The 21466-nt window shown below is 45.3% G+C and overlaps 1 protein-coding gene across 2 annotated transcripts in view; it reads left to right on the top strand.

Annotated features, from left to right (window-relative positions):
• The window catches only part of LOC147105405 (uncharacterized), a 143180-nt gene that overhangs the window by 110251 nt on the left and 11463 nt on the right, over positions 1–21466 (top strand). For both annotated transcript variants that reach the window (XM_086011705.1, XM_086011707.1), the window contains exon 2: positions 7328–7382. The gene's annotated coding sequence lies outside the window, so the exon portion shown is untranslated. The remainder of the gene's footprint in view (positions 1–7327; positions 7383–21466) is intronic.

Below are 21466 nucleotides of genomic sequence, written 5' to 3'. Positions count from 1 at the left end.
TCCCCCCTCTCTCTCTCTCCTTCCCCCCCTCTCTCTCTCTCCTTCCCCCTCTCTCTCTCTCTCCTTCCCCTTCACTCTCTCTCCTTCCCCCTCTCTCTCTCTCTCCTTCCCCCTCTCTCTCTCCTCCCCCCCCTCTCTCTCCTTCCCCCTCTCTCTCCTGCCCCCTCTCTCTCTCTCCTTCCCCCTCTCTCTCTCTCCCCTTCCCTCTCTCTCTCTCTCCTTCCCCCCTCTCTCTCTCTCCTTCCCCCTCTCTCTCTCTCGCTCTCCTTCCCCCTCTCTCTCTCTCACTCCCCCGCTCTCTCTCTCTCCATCCACCTCTCTCTCCTTCCCCCTCTCTCTCTCTCTCTCTCCTTCCCCCTCTCTCTCTCTTTCATTAATGTCAATGATAACATTGCAAAATTATAATTCTGCTTGCTACCTCCAAATTCACATACAAGGAAAACTGTAAACCCTGGAGTATATGGCTACTGGTGATCCCCATTAACAAAAAATGAAGTTAAAGAACCACCTCCTGGGTGCTTAGCAAGAGTTCTTCAATCCCAACAGTTTTATAAACATGGCAGAGGGTTCTTCAGTTCCCTCGGCAATGCTGGATACTCCAGCTAGTAATAATATATATATATATTAGCACCTCTGCTATCTCTTTGCTAATACATATTAAAATTTATTACATCTGGACCAGGGGTTTTATCCTCTCCAAATTTGTTTAGTTTATCAATTATTTCCCCCTTTCTATCTTCAATGTCTTTATATCCTTTTTGCTCTCTTCTTCCAATGGCAAGTCCACCTTGTTAGTCTCCCTGGTAAATACTGAGGCAAAGTAATAGAAACATGGAAGACAGGAGCAGGAGTAGGCCATTCGGCCCCTCGAGCCTGTTCTGCTATTTAATGAGATCATGGCTGATCATCCAAACTCAGTACACTGTCCCTGCTTTCTCCCCATATCCCTTGAACCCTTTTGGCTTAAGAAATATATCTAACTCCTTCTTGAATATATTAAATAAGCTGGCCTCAACTGCCTTCTGTGGTAGAGAATTCCACAGGTTCACCACTCTCTGGGTGAAGAAATTCCTCCTCATCTCAGTCCTAAATGGCTTACCCCTTATCCTTAGACTGTGACCCCTGGTTCTGGACTCCCCGACCATCGGGAACATCCTTCCTGCATCTAGTCTGTCTAGTCCTGTTAGAATTTTATTAGTTTCAATGAGGTCCCCTTTCATTCTTCTAAACTCTAGCGAATATAAGCATAATCGACTCAATCTCTCTTCATAAGTCATTCCTGCCATCCCTGGTATCAGTCTGGTGAATCTTCGCTGCACTCTCTCCATGGCAAGAACATCCTTCCTCAGATAAGGCAACCAAAACTGCACACAATACTCAAGGTGTGGTCTCACCAAGTCCCTGTACAACTGCAGCAAGACATCCTTGCTCCTGTACTCGAATCCTCTCGCTATGAAGGCCAACATACCATTTGCCTTCTTAACCGCCTGCTGCACCTGCATGCTTATCTTCAGCGACTGGTGCACAAGGACACCCAGGTCTCGATGCACTTCCTCTTTTCCCAATCTATTGCCGTTCAGATAATAAACTGTCTTCCTGTTTTTGCCACCAAAGTGGATAACCTCGCATTTATCCACGTTATATTGCATCTGGCATGCATCTGCCCAATCACGCAACCTGTCCAAATCATACTGGAGTTTCGCTGCATCCTCCTCACAGCACACACACACACACAGTATTGTGTCATCTGCAAACTTGGAGATATTACATCTAATTCCCTCGTCTAGATCATTAATATATATTGTGATTAGCTGGGGTCCTAGCACCGATCCCTGCGGTACCCCACTAGTCACTGCCTGCCACTCGGAAAAAGACCCGTTTATTCCAACTCTTTGCTTCCTGTCTGCCAACCAGTTCACTATCCACGTCAGTACCTTACCCCCAATCACATGTGCTTTAACTTTGCAAGCCAATCTCTTATGCGGGACCTTATCGAAAGCCTTCTGAAAGTCCAAATACACCACATCCACTGGTTCTCCCTTATCTATTCTACCAGTTACATCCTCAAAAAATTCCAGTAGATTAGTCAAGCACGATTTACCTTTTGTAAATCCATGTTGACTTTGTCCGATCCTGTCACTGTTTTCCAAGTGCTCTGCTATTACATCTTTTATAATGGACTCTAGCATTTTCCCCACTACCGATGTCAGGCTTACCGGTCTATAATTCCCCGTTTTCTCTCTACCACATTTTTTAAATAGTGGTGTTACATTAGCTACCCTCCAATCCATTGGAACTATTCCAGAGTCTTTCGAATTTTGGAAGATGACCAGCAATGCATCCACTTCCTTAAGTACCCTAGGGTGTAGATTATCAGGCCCTGGGGATTTATCGGCCTTCAATCCCATCAATTTCCCTAACACCATTTCCCTACAAATACTGATTTCATTCAATTCCTCCTTCTCATTAGACCCTATGTTCCCCCAAATCTCTGGAAGGTTATTTGTGTCCTCCTTTTTGAAGACAGAACCAAAGCGTGTATTTAATTGGTCAGCCATTTCTTTGTTCCCCATTATAAATTCCCCTGATTCTGACTGCAAGGGACCTACGCTTGACTTCACCAATCTTTTTCTCTTCACATATTTATAGAAGCTTTTATAGTCAGTTTTTATGTTCCCTGAAAGCTTACTCTCATATTCTATTTCCCCCCTCTTAATTAATCCCGTTGTCCTCCTTTGCTGAATCCTAAACTGCTCCCAATCCTCAGTTTTGCTGCTTTTTCTGGCCAATTTATATGTCCTCTCCTTGGATCTTATGCTATCCTTAATTTCCCTTGTTAGCCACAGTTGAGTCACCTTTTTTGTTTTATTTTTATGCCAAACAGGGACTAACAAATTCTGTCGTTCATCCATGCAATCTTTAAATCTTTGCCATTGCCTATCCACCGTCAACCCTTTAAGTGACTTTCCCCAATCCATCCTACCCAACTCATGCCTCATACCATCTTAGTTTTCTTTATTTAAATTCAGGACCCTAGTCTCTGAGTCAACTACTTCACTCTCCATCTTAATGAAGAATTCTATCATATTATGATCGCTCCTCCCCAAGGGGCCTCGCACAACAAGATTGCTAATTAATCCTTTCTCATTACATAATACCCAGTCTAAGATGGCCTGATCTCTAGTTGGTTCCTCTACAGGTCCAGGAAACCATCCCGTATACACTCCAGGAATTCCTCCTCCACAGTATTGTTACTAATTTGGTTAGCCCAATCTATATGTAGATTAAAGTCACCCATGATAACTGCTGTGCCCTTATTGCACGCATCTCTAATTTCCCATTTAATGCCATCCCCAACCTCAGCATTACTGTTTGGGGGTCTGTATACAACTCCCACTAACGTTGTCTGCCCCTTGGTATTTCTCAGCTCTACCCATACAGATTCTACATCATCAGAGCTAATATCCTTCCTTACTATTGTGTTAATCTCCTCTTTAACCAGCAAAACTACCCCACCTCCTTTTCCTTTTTGCCTGTCCTTCCTGAATTTTGAATACCCCTGGATGTTGAATACCCAGCCTTGGTCAACCTGGAGCCTTGTCTATGTAATTCCAATTACATCATATCCATTTACATCTATTTGCGCAGCTAATTAATCCACCTTATTACGAATGCTCCTTGCATTAAGACACAAAGTCTTCCGGCTTGTTTTTTTAACACTCTTAGTCCTTTTAGAATTATTATTTACTGTTGCCCTGTTTGATTTACACCCTTGATTTCTCTGCCTTCCACTTTTGCTTTACTCCTTCCTGCCTTTTGTTTCTATTTTTGCTTCCCCTTCCTCTGTCTCCCTGCACAGGTTCCCAACCCCCTGCCATTTTAGTTTAAACCCTCCCCAACAGCACTAGCAAACACTCCCCCTAGGACATCGGTCCCGGTCCCGACCAGGTGCAAACCATCCAATTTGTACTTGTCCCACCTCCCCCAGAACCGGTTCCAATGTCCCAGGAATTTGAATCCCTCCCCCTTGCACCATTCCTCTAGCTACGTATTCATCTGAAATATCCTTCTATTTCTACACTGACTAGCACGTGGCACTGGTAGCAATCCTGAGATTACTACCTTTGGGGTCCTATTTTTTAATTGACCTCGTAACTCCCTATATTCAGTATTTAGGACCGCATCCCATTTTTTACCTATATCATTGGTACCTATATGCACCATGACAACTGGTTGTTCACCCTCCCCCTCCAGAATGCCTTGCAGCCGCACCGAGACATCCTTGACCCTTGCACCAGGGAGGCAACATACCATCCTGGAGTCTCGTTTGCGGCTACAGAAACGCTTATCTATTCCCCTTACAATAGAATCCCCTATCACTATAGCTCTCCCAGTCATTTTCCTCCCGTCCTGTGCAACAGAACCACTCATGGTGCCAGGAAGTTGGCTGCTGCTGCCTTCCCCCAATAAGCCATCTCCCTCAACAATATCCAAAGTGGTATATCTGTTTGAGAGGGGAATGGCCACAGGGGACCCCTGCACTAACTGCCTGTGCCTACTACTCTGCCTGGTGGTCACCCATTCCCTTCCTGCCTGTGCAGCCTTCACCTTCAGCGTGACTAACTCCCTAAATGTGCTATCTACGATGTCCTCAGCATCGCGAATGCTCCAGTATGTATCCACTTGCAGCTCCAGCACCGCAATGCGGTCTGTCAGTATCTGCAGCTGGTTACACTTCCCGCACACATGGTCATCAGGGACACAGGAAGTAGCGCAGGAGGAGCATGCCACAGGGCCGAGCTGTCCTGCCATGAGCTTACACTTTAATTAATTTATATTAATTTAAATCAAATCAATACCACTAATTACACTACAATTAAATGATATACTCAAGGGCCCTTGGTTACTAACACTCCCCGATATACAACAGAGATCTTAGAAACTATAACCACAAAAATTAAGACCTTCTAAATTTTATAAACTATTAATCTTAACTGTCAAACTATAAAGTAGTATAAATATTCACCTGGTCGTACTCACCCAATCAGCTGCTTCCTCTTGCCCGCGTCACTTTTTGAATCATGACGTGACTCCGGAACGCCTGTGAGATTGGTATGCCTGTGTAAAAAAGCCCACAAAAGTGAGTTTAAGTACTCACTGTACCGCCGCTCTCTGCTCCTCCCGACACTGGCCTCTAATTATTGAATATTTCTGACATTTTGTTGTAATTACCTATGAATTTACTGTGTTCATCGCTTGGTGGCCCCACCCCTATCCTGATTTTTCTTTTGTTCATTATGTGTCTGTAGAATACTTACTATTTCTCTTAATTTTTTACTTCTTTCCTAACCTCTTCATAGTCCCTTTTGTCATCCTCTCCTTTATAATCAGTGCATGCCTTTTCCTTTAGTTTCAATTTTACCCTTGTCTCTTTGTTCATCCACGGTGTTTCATTATTTTTTTAGTGGAATATATTTCTCCTGATCTCTATTAATCTCCTTTGAAATTTTTCCCCCTGCTGTTCAACCTCTTTGTTTCTCAATTTTTTTTCTAATTTATCTTCCCTTGTTCCATTCTCGGCCCCATAAAATGAGTTTCTTCCAATCTATTACTTTGGTCTTTGTCTTCCTCAATCATTATCTTAAACCTTATGTTATTGTGATCGCTATTGCCTAGATGTTCCCCTATGCATACTTCTCTTATCTGCTCTGTTTCCTTTTGCATTACTAGTTCCAGGAGTGATTCCTCTTTGCGGAACACCTCCGTTCAGTCTGTAAGGATGACCCCGAGCTTCCGGTCGAGTTAGGTTGATTGGCTATGATAAATTGACCCTTAGTGTTAGGGGGATTAAATACGTGGGGTTACGGGGATAGGGTGGGATATGTGTTGGTGTAGGGGTTACGGGGATCGGGTGGGATATGTGTCGGTGCAGGCTCGATGGGCCGAAATGGCCTCTATCTGCACTGTGGGGTTTCTGTGATTCTGTGATACTTTAATTCTCCGCTCCGCTCCCACTCTAACCTCTCCGTCCTTGGCTTCTTACACTGTTCCAATGAAGTTCGAGGAACAGCACCTCATCTTTCGATTAGGCACTTTACAGCCTTCTGGACTCAACAGCGAGTTCAACAATTTCAGACTATAACCTCGGCCCCGATTTTTTTTCACACAGCAGCTGTTGATGATTCTGCCATTCCCATTTACACTTCATTTAGACTCATCTTTTGTTTATTAACTTGTCCCATTACTATCTCCTTTTGCCTTGCACCATCATCCCTTTTGTCTCTTAATCTCTCCTGCCTTCCACCCTATCACAGACCTTCCCTTTTGTTCTTTCCTCCCCTCCCCCCTTTCCCTGCCCCGACACTTGCTTAAAAATCTGTTACATCTCCAACTTTTTCCAGTTCTGACGAAGGGTCATCGACCTGAAACGTTAACTCTGTTTCTCTCTCCACAGATACTGCCTGACCTGCTGAGTGTTTCCAGCATTTTCTGTTTTCATTTGAGATTTCCAGCATCCGAGTATTTTGCTTTTGTGATTCCTCTCTTGTTAGGCTTCTTACGGACTGGGTCAGAAATGAGTCCTGTACACATTTTAAAAACTCCATTCTCTTTTCCCTAACTCAACTTGCCATTTTATTTGGGCACAGTTGAAATCTCTCACAATCCTTTTTCTGTATTGTTTACTGATTTCACTTTTCTTCCTCCACTTCCCTTCCACTATTCGCTGGTCCTTTAACAGGATTGATCCCTTTGGAGCCTTTGTTTCAATCCGCATGGATTCTGTTTTGATCTTAATATTAGTTATGTCCCTTTTTTCTATGACTATTATGCTGTCTCTAATTAGTACAGCCATCCACCCTCCTTCCTTCCCTATCCTTTCTAAATTTCAGAGCTTCGAGCCGAGGCGGCTGAAGACACAGGTGCCAATGGTAGAATAATTATAATCGGGGATGCGCAAGAGTCCAGAATTAGAGAAGTGCAGGGATCTCGGAGGGTTGTGAGGCTGGAAGACATTATATTGATAGGGAGGGGCGAGGCCATGGAGGGATTTGAAAACAAGGATGTGAATTTTAGTCAGTGTTTCTGTCAGTCAGTGTGGCTTTTCCACCATTGTTTCCTGTCACTCCAAAGCAGTAGGTGAAAAGGTTTCTGATGAAATATGAACACATGAATTTAATTAAATTGCTCATGACCGAATCACCAGCTTGGATCCGTCTTAAAGAGGAAGGCCCACTCTTCATGTGCTGATTCCGGGGCTGCAGAGCTTCCGGTGCGGCATCTGCCTCTTACCAGTGTAACCGTTTCTTGTATTCTAACTCTCCTTTAGGACTGGCCAGCTCAAAGAATGGGCGTCCAAAACTGTGAGCCGGGTAGGAGTCAAGGTGAGTACTTCTGTCATCAATTCATGAATATAAAAGCAGCCAGACTGCAAGAACCCGAGTGCCCATCAACGTCAGTGCTGGGAATGAAAAGCCTTCAGTTTCAGGCATCCAGTTTCAGCATCAAACACTCTCAGGGCAGGTACCGCACGGGATAGATACAGAGTAAAGCTCCCTCTACACTGTCCCATCAAACACTCCCAGGGCAGGTACAGCACGGGTTAGATACAGAGTAAAGCTCCCTCTACATTGTCCCATCAAACACTCCCAGGGCAGGTACAGCACGGGTTAGATACAGAGTAAAGCTCCCTCTACACTGTCCCATCAAACACTCCCAGGGCAGGTACAGCACGGGTTAGATACAGAGTAAAGCTCCCTCTACACTGTCCCATCAAACACTCCCAGGGCAGGTACAGCACGGGTTAGATACAGAGTAAAGCTCCCTCTACACTGTCCCATCAAACACTCCCAGGGTAGGTACAGCACGGGTTAGATACAGAGTAAAGCTCCCTCTACACTGTCCCATCAAACACTCTCAGGGCAGGGATAGCACGGGTTAGATACAGAGTAAAGCTCCCTCTACACTGTCCCATCAAACACTCCGAGACCAGATACAGCACATGTTAGATACAAAGTAAAGTTCCCTCTACACTGTCCCATCAAGCACTCCCAGGGCAGGAAAAGCACGGGTTAGAAACAGAGAAAAGCTCCCTCTACACAGTCCCATTTAACACTCCCAGGGCAGGTACAGCATGGGTTAGATACAGAGTAAAGCTCCGTCTACACTGCCCCATCAATCAATCCCACGGCAGGTACAGCACGGGATAGATACATCGTAAATCGCCATCTAACTGTCCCATCAAACATTCCCAGGGCAGGTACAGCACAGGTTAGATACAGAGTAAACTCCCTCTATACTGTCCCATTAAAGACTCCCAGGGCAGGAACAGCACAGGTTAGATACAGAGTAATGCTCCCTCTACACTGTCCCATCAAACACTCCTAGGGCAGGTACAGCACAAGTTAGATACAGAGTAAAGCTCCCTCTACACAGTCCCATTAAACACTCCCTGGGCAGGTACAGCACGGGTTAGATACAGAGTAAAGCTACCTCGACACTGTCCCATCAAACACTCCCAGGACAGGTACAGCACGTGTTAGATACAGAGTAAAGCTCCCTCTATACTGTCCCCATCAAACATATCCAGGGCTAGTACAGCACGGGTTAGATACAGAGTAAAGCTCGCTCTACACTGCCCCATCAAACACTCACAGGGCAGGTGCAGCACGGGTTAGATACAGAGTAAAGCTCCCTCTATACTGTCCCCATCAAACATACCCAGGGCTAGTACAGCACGGGTTAGATACAGAGTAAAGCTCCCTCTACACTGCCCCATCAAACACTCACAGGGCAGGTGCAGCACGGGTTAGATACAGAGTAAAGCTCCCTCTACACTGTCCCATCGAACAGTCCCAGGGAAGGTACAGCACAAGTGAGATACAGAGTAAAGCTCCCTCTACACATTCCAATCAAACACTCAGAGACCAGGTACAGCACGTGTTAGATACAAAGTAAAGCTCCCTCTACACTGTCCCATCAAGCACTCCCAGGGCAGGTACAGCATGGGTTAGAAACAGAGTAAAGCTACCTTTACATTGTCCCATCAAACACTGCCAGGGAAAGTACAGCACAGGTTAGATACAGAATAAAGTTCCCTCAAAACTGTCAGATCAAACACTCCCAGGCAGGTAAGCACGGGTTAGATACAGAGAAAAGCTCCCTCTACACAGTCCCATTTAACACTCCCAGGGCAGGTACAGCATGGGTTAGTTACAGAGTAAAGCTCCGTCTACACTGCCCCATCAATCAATCCCACGGCAGGTACAGCACGGGATAGATACATTGTAAATCGCCATCTAACTGTCCCATCAAACATTCCCAGGGCAGGTACAGCACAGGTTAGATACAGAGTAAACTCCCTCTATACTGTAGTGATATCAGCAAATAGTGATGGTATTTGCCTGTTTGATTATTATGCCTTACCAGCATATTTGCCTGTTTGATTATTTATGCCGTACCAGCAGAGGGCATGTGAGAGAGAGAGTTTAGTTTTAGTTTCGTTTTTAGATGGATCTCTAACATGGTGTCGCCTGTAATGCTGTTAACTGAGTTGAACATACTTTAGATTAAAAGACATTCTCTTTCATCAATGTGTCATCATTGAACCCACATACAAATCGATACATGGTGTCAGAAGTAGTGATTGAAAGAGATGAAGAGGAAAAATCTGAAGTTAGCAACTCGAAGAGATAGTGGCAAGCAAGCTATCCAGCGAAATCAGCTCTCCACATATTAGCAAGCCAAAAGAGAACATCGTTACTTACCATTGGAGAATAGCTAACGAAGTGAAAAATGGAAGGTTTACACCCACCGGCGAAGCTTCAGTTGACAGGTAATGTGGCTGAAAATTGGAGGAGGTTCAAACAACGTTTGGAGTTGTATTTAGCGGCAATCGGAGCTGACGAGAAAAGTGATAAAATGAAAGCGTCAGTGTTCTTACATGTCGTGGGTGATGAAGCGCTGGAGGTGTATAATAACGTCATGGTCGCTGCTGAGGGAGACAAAATGAAGCTAGATAAAATAATGGAACAGTTTGAGGCCTACTGCATACCTAAACGTAACGTGACGTTTGAAAGGCACAGATTTTTCACATGTGTACAGAAAACGGGAGAGGCTATTGATCAGTATGTGACTGAACTGAGAAACAGAAGCAAAACGTGTGAATTTGGGGGACTGACAGACTCGCTGATAAAAGACAGACTGGTGTGTGGTATTCCAGATAATGGCCTAAGGGAAAGACTGCTAAGAGAGCAAGATCTAGACCTGGGAAAAGCCATAGCACTGTGTAGGGCTACAGAGACTGTGAAGTTGCAGGCAAAGGAGCTGTTCAGTGACAGTAGCTGCAACGTGGATGCAGTGAGAAAGAACGGATACAAACCGTTTAACAAAAAGAGCGCCAATGTGAAAAAAGAGGCGTGGCCAGCGAACAAAAATGAAAGGGGCAATCGAAAGTCACGTAGTCGATGCGGTACACAGCATACACCAAAAAAGTGTCCAGCATATGGTAAAACATGCAATAGTTGCAACAAAAACAACCATTATGCCCGTTGCTGTAAGAACCAAGCGCAACAAAGCAAGGTCCATGCAGTAGATGAAAGCAAGATAGAGGAGTTCTATGTAGATGTTGTGTCTGAAAACAAAAAAGAAAAAAGAGACTGGATGTTGACACTAAAAGTGAATGACATACACATTCCATTTAAATTGGATACTGGAGCACAAGTTAATGTGATATCAGAGGCTGATTATAAGAAAATTAGACCCAGATCAAAGATTCATGGAATAAAAGTGAAAGTGACAGGATATTCAGGTACTGATATACCAGTGAAAGGAAGATGCATTGTCAAAGTGACACACAAGGACAGAGAGCACACGCTAGCATTAATCGTGGTGCCAAAGGATGTGCAAGCCATACTAGGTTTAATAGCCTGTGAGAGACTGAACCTGGTAAAGAGAGTCCTCATTGTGGAAAGCGAAGGAGAGACAGTCTATGATGAACTCATGAAAGAGTACAACGACCTATTTCAGGGTCTAGGCTGCCTTCCAGGAGAACACATGATCAGAGTAGATAAAAGTATGCCAACAGTCATACATCCATGCAGAAAAGTTCCGTTTGCACTTCAAAAGCAACTGAAGGCAGAGTTGGACAGGGTGGAAAGCCTGAACGTGATTCAGAAGATAGATGAGCCAACTGAGTGGGTGAGTTCCCTCGTCGTTGTGGACAAAAAGAATGGAAAGCTCAGAATTTGCCTGGATCCAAGAGATCTAAACAGAGCAATAAAGAGAGAGCACTTCAAGCTTCCTACACGTGAGGAAATCATGTCACAGTTTGCAAATGCAAAGTATTTCAGCAAGTTAGATGCATCATTAGGATTTTGGCAGATGAAACTGGACGAGGCAAGTTCAAGACTGTGCACGTTCAACAGTCCATTTGGCAGATACAGATTCCTAAGGTTACCATTTGGCATTGCCTCAGCTCCTGAAGTGTATCACAAAACTATCCATATGATCTATGAGCACCTGGAGGGAGCTGATACATCAATGGATGACATCATAGTATGGGGAACCACGAGAACTGAGCATGATGAGAGACTGAAAAAAGTGCTGGAAGCAACAAGGAAAACAAACCTGAAGCTGAATAGAGAGAAATGCCAGCTCGGGGTGACAGAACTGACATTCGTGGGAGATATCCTTAGCAGTAAGGGCATCAGACCAGATCCCAGAGAGATGTCCGCCATTGAGAATACGCCAAAGCCACAATGCAAAAAGGACGTGCAGAGGTTTAATGGAATGATCAGCTACATGGGTAAATTCATATCCAACCTCTCAGAAAAGATGGCGCCACTGAGACGACTAACTGAAAAGAACATAGAATGGGAATGGAATCATGAGCATGAGAAGTCATGGAGCGATCTAAAGAAACTGCTCACAGAGGAACCAGTTCTGAGGTTTTATGACCCAGCGAGACCCATCAAGATATCATCAGATGCATCACACAGTGGGCTTGGAGCCGTTCTTCTGCAACAATATGACTACTGGCAACCTATTGCATATGCATCGCGCTCAATGACAGACGCGGAGACGCGATATGCTCAAATAGAAAAGGAGCTGCTCAGCATCACATACGCCTGTGAAAGATTTCACCAGTTTGTGGCAGGACAAGCAATCAGTGTAGAGACTGACCATAAGCCCTTGATTGCATTGTTCCAAAAGCCACTAAATAGCTGTCCGCTTAGAATACAAAGAATGATGATCAGGCTGCAATGCTATACACTGAATGTTGCGTACACACCGGGTAAGCTGATTTATACAGCAGACACGTTGTCCAGAGCTGTTGACCCAAGAGAGCCCGCAAACACCAAAATGGATGAAAAAGTGAACGCCTACGTGGACATGATCACAAGTGCACTGCCCATAGCAGATGCAAAAATGGAGCTCATAAAGACTGAGACAAACAAAGATGAAACATTGAGACGACTGAGGAAAAGCATCTTGGATGGATGGCCCAACATGAAGCAAGACTGCTCACCTGACATGGCAGAGTACTGGAACTGCAGGGCGGAACTATCACTGGTCGAAGACATCATCTACAAAGGAAGTAAAATAGTTATCCCAAAGAGTCTGAGAAAAGAGATGCTAAAAAGGATCCATGGAGGACATCTGGGAATCGAAAAGTGTAAGAAAAGAGCACGAGAGGTGATGTACTGGCCACGAATCAACCAAGATGTGACAAATGAGGTGTCAAACTGCACAATATGCCTGAAATATCGAGCAAGCAATCCGGTAGAGCCACTAAAGCCACACCCAGCGCCAGACAGACCTTACCAGAAGGTAGGCGCTGACCTATTCGTATGTCAAGGGAAGGACTATCTTGTAGTCACAGACTATTACTCCCTGTATCCAGAGGTTTGTAGACTGTACACCACCACTGTAGATGCTGTGATAACATGTATGAAAGCCATATTCTCCAGACATGGCGTGGCAAGCGAGGTCTTCACAGACAACGGACCCCAGTTTTACAATGCAAGTTTCCGACACTTTGCCAAAGAGTGGGACTTTGTCCACACAACGTCAAGTCCTCACTTTCCACAGTCCAATGGACTAGTGGAAAAATCGGTCCAGACAGTGAAAAGACTGATGTACATGGCAAAAGACAGTGGAACTGACTTCCACCAGAGCATGCTTGTATACCGCACAACGCCGCTCGAGTGTGGTATGTCACCAGCCCAACTCCTTATGGGACGTCTGCTAAGGTCAAACCTACCCATTCCGGAGAACCTCCTGAAAACAAAAGAGGGGGAGAAAGTGAGGAAGTTCAAAGAACAACAGAAAGAAAAGCAAAAGTACTACTATGACAGAGGAACACAAAACCTACCTGAACTCCACACTGGTGACCAAGTAAGGTTCAAAGACAAAACAAACATATGGACTCAGAAGGGAACTGTCCTGAGTGAAGTTCAACCAAGATCATACACATGAGGGTGCTGTTCTGCGAAGAAATCGTCGGGATCTTCTCATGGGACCAGCCACAGCAGGTCAAAAGACTGATACTGTTGAACAACCTGATGACACAGCAGGTCAAAAGACTGATACTGTTGAACAACCTGATCACACAACTGAGAAATCATCATCTGAGGCAACAACTCAGATTCAAGGACAATCAATCAGAAAATCCTCAAGACGCGTGAAGCCTCCTGAGAGACTCATTGAGCAAGTTTAAGGACTCTTGTTATAGAAGGAAGTAATGTTATCTTATTCTCTCTTCAAGTTCTAGTGTATTTACATATTGCATGTGAACACACAAAACAAGGTTAAAAAACCTTGATAATGATAATGATAATGTAAGTTCATTAAGTGTTACAGTTAAAATGCAGAGTAATACAAATAAAACATGTTGTTAGATAAAAGTAAAATACTTTTGTTTTAAGAAAGGGAGATGTAATGATATCAGCAAATAGTGATGGTATTTGCCTGTTTGATTATTATGCCTTACCAGCATATTTGCCGGTTTGATTATTTATGCCTTACCAGCAGAGGGCATGTGAGAGAGAGAGTTTCATTTTAGTTTCGTTTTTAGATGGATCTCTAACATGGTGTCTCCTGTAATGCTGTTAACTGAGTTGAACATACTTTAGATTAAAAGACATTCTCTTTCATGAATGTGTCGGCATTGAACCCACATACAAATCTATACATACACAGTCCCATTAAACACTCCCTGGGCAGGTACAGCACGGGTTAGATACAGAGTAAAGCTACCTCTACACTGTCCCATCAAACACTCCCAGGGCAGGTACAGCACGGGTTAGATACAGAGTAAAGCACCCTCTACACTGTCCCATCAAACATTACCATGGCAGGTACAGCACAGGTTAGATTCAGAGTAAAGCTCCCTCTACACTGCCCGATCAAACATAACCAGGGCAGGTACAGCACGGGTTAGATACAGAGTAAAGCTACTTCTACACTTTCCCATCAATCAATCCCATGGCAGGTACAGCACGGGATAGATACATAGTAAATCCACATCTAACTGACCCATCAAACACTCCCAGGGCAGGTAAAGCAAGGGTTAGATACAGAGTAAAGATCCATCTACACTGTCCCATCAAAAACTCCCAAGGCAGGTACAGTACAGGTTAGATACAGATTAAATCTCCCTCTACACGGTCCCATTAAACACTCCCATGGCAGGTACAGCACAGGTTAGATACAGATTAAAGCTCACTCTACACTGTCCCATCAAACACTCCCAGGTCAGCTCCAGCACAGGTTAGATACAGAGTAAACCTCCCTCTACACTGTCCCATCAAACACGCCCAGGTCAGGTACCGCACAGGTTAGATAAAGAGTAAAGCTCCCTCTACACTGTGCCATCAAACACTCCCAGGGCAGGTACAGCACGGGTTGGATACACAGTAAAGCTCCATTTACACTGTTCCATCAAACACTCCCGGGGCAGGTACAGCACGGGTTAGAAACAGAGTAAAGCTCCCTCTACACTGTCCCATCAAGCACACCCAGGGCAGGTACAGCAGGGGTTAGAAACAGAGTAAAGCTCCATCTACACTGTCCCATCAATCACTCCCAGGGCAGGTTCATCATGGGTTAGATAGAGAGTAAAGCAACCTTTACATTGTCCCATCAAACACTGCCAGGGAAGGTACAGCACAGGTTAGATAAAGAATAAAGTTCCCTCTACACTGTCCCATCAAACACTCCTAGGGCAGGTACAGCACAGGTTAGATACAGAGTAAAGCTCCCTCTACACTGTCCCATCAAATACTCCCAGGGCAGGTACAGCACAGGTTAGAAACAGAGTAAAGCTTCCTCTACACTGTCCCATCAAGCACTCCCAAGGCAGGTGCAGCACGGGTTAGAAACAGAGTAAATCTCCCTCTACACTGTCCCATCAATCACTCATAGGGCAAGTACAGCACAGGTTATATACAGAATTAATCTCACTCTGCACTGTCCCCTCAAACACTCCCAGGGCAGGTAGAGCACGGGTTATATACAAAATAAATAACCCTCTACACTGTCCCCTCAAACACTCCCAGGGCAGGTACAGCACGGGTTATATACAAAATAAATAACCCTCTACACTGTCCCCTCAAACACTCCCAAGGCAGGTACAGCACGGGTTATATACAAAATAAATAACCCTCTACACTGTCCCATCAAACACTCCCAGGGCAGGTACAGCACAGGATAGATACAGAGTAAAGCTCCCTCTATACTTTCCCATCTCACACTGCCAGAGCAGGTACAGCACAGTTTAGATACAGAGTAAAGCTCCCTCTACACTGTCCCCATCATAGACTCCCAGGGCAGGTAAGCATGGGTTAGATACAGAGTAAAGCTCCCTCTACACTGTCCCATCAACACTCACAGAGCAGGTACAGCACGGGATAGATACAGAGTAAAGCGCCCTCTACACTGCCCCATCAAACAATCGCAGGGCCGGTACAGCATGGGTTAGATTCAGAGTAAAGCTCCCTCTACCCTGACCCATGAAACACTCCCAGGGCAGGTACAGTATGGGTTAGATACAGAGTGAATCTCCCTTTACACTGTCCCATCAAACACTTCCAGGGTTGGTACAGTACGGGTTAGATACAGAGTAAAGCTCCCTTTACACTGTCCCAGCAAACACTCCCAGGACAGGTACAGCACGGGTTAGATGCAGAGCAAAGCTCCCTCTACAGTGTTCCATCAAACACTCCCAGGGCAGGTACAGCACGGGGCAGATACAGAGTAAAGCTCCCTCTACACTGCCTCATCAAACACTCCCAGGGCAGGTACAGTACGGGTTAGATATAGAGTAAAGCTCCCTTTACACTGATCCATCAAACACTCCCAAGGCAGGTACAGCACGGGTTAGATACAGAGTAAAGCTCCCTCTACACTGTCTCATCAAACCCTCCCAGGGCAGGTACAGTACGGGTTAGATACAGAGGAAAGCTCCCTCTACACTGTCCCATCAACACTCCTAGGGCAGGTGTGGTGTATGTAACCGTTCCACCTTTAAGAGAACTATTTTAAGAGATGCACTACTTTATCTTGGCTGCTGTATACTGTAATACCGGTGGTGACCACACCGGTATTTAACTGCTGTGTAATGATTTATTGGGCAGTTCAGCCTGACCTCCGACTAGTAAAGACCTGTTGAATTTACTCTTGTGGTCTGTGTGCAGTGATTCTTATTAACAATAACTAGAACACACAGACTTAACAGTGGCGACGATGACGATCTTACCCTGCGGCAGAGATATATCCAAGGCAGTTTAACGGGCGTCGAGAAGAGGCATCCGCCCTCATCATCCTGCTGAGAAAAGACTCGGGTCTGAAGAGCAAGGAAGAATCCTGAGACGAAGCCTTCCATCAGCAACAGGCAGTGATCATCCCTTCTATCACGGTGAAGATTGCGAGGATGCCTAAGCGTGGTAACATCAACGATTTTGATCCCGATGTTGAAGATTGGGCCACGTATGTAGAACGCATAGAGATTTATTGTAAGGCAAATAAAATATCAAATGAAGATAAAGCACTAACCTTACTAAACTCAATGGGTGCGAAGACATACGGGCTATTGAAGCATCTTCTATCACCAGCTAAACCGGCGGATCAGGCTTTCACTAATATTGTTGCTGTCCTGAGAAATCATTTGAACCCCACACCGCTGATGTTAGCGGAACGATTTAAATTTTATGCGAAAACGCAACTGAAACAGGAAAGCAATGCGGAGTATTTAATTGAACTGCGTAAGCTAGCGAAATACTGTCAGTTTGGGGAAAGACTGACAGAGGCACTGAGAGGCAAATTCGTGTGTGGATTGTCGAAAGAAGGAACACAAAAGCGGCTGCTTGAAGAGAATGATCTTACACTTGATAAGGCTGTCACTATTGCAGCATCGCACGAAGCCGTAGCGAGAGGCACTGCGGAAATGCAGCTGAAGGCAGCGGTACTCAGCGTAGATCAAATGGCTTTGGGTACAACGAAATGTTATTGTTGTGGAAAGACAACACACGATCAGAACCAATGCTGGTTTAAAAATCAGGAATGTAGAAAATGTGGCAAGCTTGGTCACATAGCTAAAGTATGCCGGTCAGGAAAGAAGACCAGCAACAAAAAGTCACCGCAGGAAAAGTGCAGAAAGGTACATAAGGTGGCTGAGAAGAGTTCGGATGAACAGAATTCGGATTCAGACTCCAACAGCAAGGAACTGAGTAGTCTGAGAATTCACAATGTGAGTAAGGAAGCTGACCTACAAACTATCTGGGTCACACTTCAGATAGCAGGAGTCCAAGTGAAGATGGAATTGGACACTGGATCGGCGTTGACGGTCATGAATAAGCAAGATTACAAAAGGTTATTCACACATATTCCCCTACGGGATACGGAGATAGTATTGCAGACATACACGGGGCAAAGAGTATACCCCATCGGAAAGATAAAAGTCAAGGTGGTACACAAGGGCAAAGAACACCAAGGAATGGACTTATATGTACTACCTGAGGGAGGTCCACCACTTCTGGGACGGGAGTGGATCAGGAAAATAAATATGGACTGGCACTCCCTAAAAGCAATAACGGTAGATTCCGGAAAAAAAGATTTCAAACCTGAACGATTGTCCAGAATATTGGATGAGGCTAAAGAGGTGTTCCAACAGGGACTGGGAACACTGAGAGGAATTACGGCAAAAATCAAGATTGCAGAACATGCAAACCCAAACCTTATGCGATACGACCTGCTGTGGAAGCTGAGCTGGAAGGGCTAGAACGTTCAGGAGTACTGTCTAAGGTGGACTGGAGTGAGTGGGCCACGCCCATTGTTCCCGTCATGAAGCGTTCATCGAGTAACAAGCCAGGGGAACCGGGGAAGGTCCGCATCTGTGGAGACTTCAAGATCACGGTTAATCCGGTGCTTCACACGGTGCAATATCTGCTTCCGCGGATTGAGGATATCTTTGCTTCATTGTCTGGGGGGAAACACTTCACCAAGATAGACCTGGCGCAAGCGTACTTACAGATGGAAGTTGAAGAAGAGTCGCGCCAGTATCTCACAATCAACACGCACAGAGGCTTGTATCGATATAATAGATTGGTTTTTGGAGTGGCTTCGGCTCCAGCAATTTGGCAGAGGGCCATGGAGCAGGTATTACAGGGAATTCCAAGCACTCAATGTTACTTGGACGATATCCTGATTACAGGAGATGACGATGAGGAACACCTTGCAAATTTGAAACTGGTGCTCACCAGATTGAAGGAATATGGACTTCGAGTTAATCGCCAGAAATGTGAGTTCTTTCAGAAACGGATCTCGTACTGTGGTCATGTCATTGACCAGGAGGAGCTGCACAAGTCACCTGACAAGATCGAAGCTGTTGTGAAGGCTCCCGCTCCGGAAAATGTATCCCAGTTGAGGTCGTTCCTAGGGTTGATTAACTATTACCATAAGTTTCTGCCAAATCTATCCATGGTGCTGCACCCGCTGAACGCTCTTTTGCAGAAAGAAGTACCATGGAAGTGGAGCGAGGACTGTAAGAAGGCCTTTCGCAAAAGCAAGGCATTGATCACCTCAGAGGAAGTGTTGGCTCACTTCAACCCAACGCTACCTATTCGTTTAGCTTGTGATGCTTCTCCTTATGGTATTGGAGCAGTACTCTCACACAAGTTGCCAAATGGCTTGGAAAGGCCAGTCGCATTTGCATCCAGATCATTGACCTCCGCTGAGCGCAACTATGCTCAGATAGATAGGGAGGCTCTCAGCCTTGTGTGGGGAGTAAAGAAGTTTAATCATTACCTGCAGGGCCAGAAGTTTACACTGCTGACAGACCACCAGCCGTTGGTATCCATTTTTAACCCTAAGAAGGGTGTTTCGGTGATGACAGCACAGAGGCTCCAGAGATGGTCCCTTTTCCTAGGGGCACATCAATATCAGATAGAATTCAAAGGTACAAAGCAGCATGGTAATGCTGATGGGCTGTCGCGCCTGCCACTACCTACTGAGGAGGAGGCACCGACGGTTGACCCGGTGGAGTTATTTCACTCGACCATCATCGAATGTTTACCTGTCACCAATGCAAATATTGAAAGGGAGACTAGGAATGACCCGACACTGTCCCGGGTCTATGAATTGACAGTAAAGAGATGGCCAGCCCATGGTGATCCACTGTTACCGGCATTCTCAGCAAGACGAGAACAGCTGCCCATCTGTCAGGGAACATTGATGTATGGAACAAGGGTGATTATCCCTCCTAAGTTAAGAGAGAGAGTTCTAAAAGAACTACATGAAGGTCATCTGGGGGGAGTCAAGATGAAAAGCCTTGCTAGGGCTTATGTGTGGTGGCCGAGTATCGACCAACAGATAGAGGATCTGACGAAAAGCTGCTCAGGGTGCCAAAAAGTCCAAAATGCACCTCCAATTGCACCGCTGCATCCATGGGAATGGCCTTCAACCCCATGGCAACGTGTACATATTGACTTTGCTGGTCCATTCATGGATTCCATGTTTTTAATTGCGGTGGACGCACATTCTAAATGGCCAGAAGTGATTAAAATGACTACCACTACCTCGGAGAAGACGATCGCGGTGCTAAGAACGATATTTGCAAGAAATGGATTGCCAGAGCAAATATGTTCAGACAACGGACCACAGTTCGTGTCAGAGGAATTCCAGAAATTCCTGAAGAAGAATGGGGTGAAACATTATACCTCTGCCCCATATCATCCAGCTACGAATGGGCTGGCCGAGAGGTTTGTACAGACGTTCAAAAAGGCAATAAAGGCCATGAGCGAAGATCAGATTCCACTGCAACACAAGGTGAACAATTTCCTACTGGCATATCGAAACGCCACCCATGCAACAACAAACCAAAGTCCTGCCATGATGTTCTATAACAGGAGGTTGCGGTCCAGGTTGGACTTGTTAAAACCAAATGTGCGGAGGGAAGTCGAAAACAAACAGTTCCAGCATATCAATAACAAGCCCACTCAGAGTTTTGAAATAGGACAACCGGTGTTAGCCAGGGACTATAAAAACGAGAAATGGCAATCTGGAACAATTCGGGCCAGACAAGGACCCCTGATGTACATGGTAGATGTTGGTGAAAATGTAATGCGACGTCATGCTGACCAACTGGTGGGATCGAGAACAAGGGTCGAGCCCATGGTTACGACAGAGACAACCGTGGAGGAAGTTAGTGAACCTGAAGCATCTACCTCAGAAGTGAATATACCTGATGATGATGTCCTATCCATAGGGGATCAACTAGATGAGTCACCCCAGCAACGAGAACCAGAGACCCCTGAAAGGCGTTATCCGTCTCGGATCAGGAGGCCTCCTCAGAGACTGAATCTGTGAACTGTTTTTACATGAAGTTGTGTGTATATGATATTATGTTATGTTTAATGGGGAATATAGAGTCATAGAGTCATAGAGTAATACAGCACGGATAGAGGCCCTTCGGCCCATCGTGTCCACGCCAGCCATCAAGCCCTGTCTAATCTAATCCCATATTCCAGCATTTGGCCCGTAGCCTTGTATGCTATGGCATTTCAAGTGCTCATCCAAATGCTTCTTAAATGTTGTGAGGGTTTCTGCCTCCACAACCCTTTCAGGCAGTGAGTTCCAGACTCCAACCACCCTCTGGGTGAAAAAGTTCTTTCTCAAATCCCCTCTAAACCTCCCGCCCTTTACCTTGAATCTATGCCCCCTAGTTATTGACCCCTCTACTAAGGGAAAAAGCTCCTCAGCATCCATCCTATCTATGCCCCTCATAATATTGTACACCTCAATCATGTCCCCCCTCAGCCTCCTCTGCTCCAAGGAAAACAAACCCAATCTGCCCAGTCTCTCTTCATAGCTGAAGCGCTCCAGCCCTGGTAACATCCTGGTGAACCTCCTCTGCACCCTCTCTAACGCGATCACATCCTTCCTGTAGTGTGGCGACCAGAACTGCACACAG

The sequence above is a fragment of the Somniosus microcephalus genome, chromosome 18 (assembly GCF_052327205.1).
Source record: "Somniosus microcephalus isolate GS21.2 chromosome 18, FLI_Smic_1.0, whole genome shotgun sequence".
NCBI classification, from domain to species: Eukaryota; Metazoa; Chordata; class Chondrichthyes; order Squaliformes; family Somniosidae; genus Somniosus; species Somniosus microcephalus.
The sequence above is the reverse complement of the archived record's forward strand: the minus strand, read 5'-3'. Positions and strand labels throughout refer to the sequence as shown.